Genomic DNA, 1,809 nt, shown 5'->3' with positions numbered 1-1,809 from the left:
TGCCAACCAGTGACTGTACAACAACATCAACATTTGCGGATGACACTGCCATTCTCAGCCATAGTGACGACCCATTCACAGCCACAAAATCAGTTCAAGACCACCTCAACAAACTGCAAAAATGGCTCGATCTCTGGAGAATAAAAGTTAACGAATCGAAAAGTGTACACATAACCTTCACTCTACGACGAGATACCTGCCCTGCCCTTCGTATTAATGGAAAAGTAATACCACAATGCAATGAAACCAAATACTTAGGAATGCACCTCGACCGAAGGCTTACGTGGAAAAAGCATATAGAAACCAAAGTAACCCAAATTAAACTCAAACAACAAGAACTAAACTGGCTGATAAATAAAAACTCTAAACTTAATCTCACCTATAAAGTGCAACTTTACAACACAATGATGAAACCCATATGGACCTACGGAATTGAACTCTGGAGCTCTGCTTCTCCATCAAACATTGAAAAACTTCAAAGAACTCAATCAAAAATCCTCCGGCAAATAGTCGGTGCCCCCTGGTATATAAAAAACGCAAATATTCATAGAGATCTTCGAATTGACACAGTCACAGATGTAATTACCAGCAACACACAAAAGTACAAAATCAAACTCAGGAACCATCAAAATCCACTTGCAAGCAACCTTACCCAAAGCGCTGGTACACAGCGACTCAAAAAAAACTACATAAACCCGGCTATTCAAGAATAACGCCCGACATGGTAACGAAATTGGACGAAGCTTTGGCTAAGGACAATTAATTATCTACTTTTCTTTTTTCAAATATTTTAATACAGCAATTAGCAGCGAAAATTTATTGTTAGTTCTAAGTTGATTTTTAGAAGATTCAATAAAAATCAAAGTAAAATTTAAAAAAAAAAAAAAAAAAAAAAAATTTATATATTTATATTTGTATTCTATATATATATGTTTTTTTATACATCTATTCAATTTTTATGTTTTATATTCATTCATTCAATAATATTATTTGGAAATGTGCGGCCCAAAAGCCAATTTCGATAGGCCTCAGGCCAATGTAATTAATGAACTGGAAATACAGACAGATTTAAGTGATTTAAAAACCACAAATTTCCTTTTACTTATTCTTGTTATTATAGTGATAGGAAAAATAGTTCTCAAATTAATAGGAAAGTACAGAGCTTCCGTTAAAAGGAAGTATATGAATCGTGCAGTTTCAACGGATAACATTTAAAATGTTTAATTTCAGAGTTTTTTTTTCTCTTTGCTGCATTTAGATACAAATTTATTACTGGATTAGTATGTAAAATATGTAGAATATTTTTATGAGTTCTCAATCGTCGTATAAGAAAATTTAACATTAAATTCTATATAATACGTGAATTTCATTTTAAGGCTATGTTATAGATTTATCTATACAATTCAAAGAGTTTACTATAACTTACGCAATTAAAGTGTTAAGATTTTCGTAAATTTAATTTACAATTTTAAAAACAAAATATTGTTTGATGGAATGGCAAACAATATTGAATAAAATACGCTTCCTAAAAGAAACGTTTAATAAATCCTATAAATGCATTGCAATAGATAGACCTATTAGTGCTACAACACTACACAAACACTGTACGTTATTAATACAGAGTTTAGAGAGTATTCGAGTACTTTTGAACGTACACTTTGATAGGTTCACAACCGCACACAAAGCGGAAGCGAGGAAAATCTTTGGAGACCTCCGTGAAAAAGCCATCAAAGTTACCCTAAAGAAAGGCATTAATGTTGAAATACCCACAACATTAAATGAAAAAATATCTATTAATATAGAATTAAA

Source organism: Teleopsis dalmanni, chromosome 1 (genome assembly GCF_002237135.1).
Source record: "Teleopsis dalmanni isolate 2A chromosome 1, ASM223713v2, whole genome shotgun sequence".
Lineage (NCBI taxonomy): Eukaryota > Metazoa > Arthropoda > Insecta > Diptera > Diopsidae > Teleopsis > Teleopsis dalmanni.
This window is presented reverse-complemented; position numbering follows the sequence as displayed.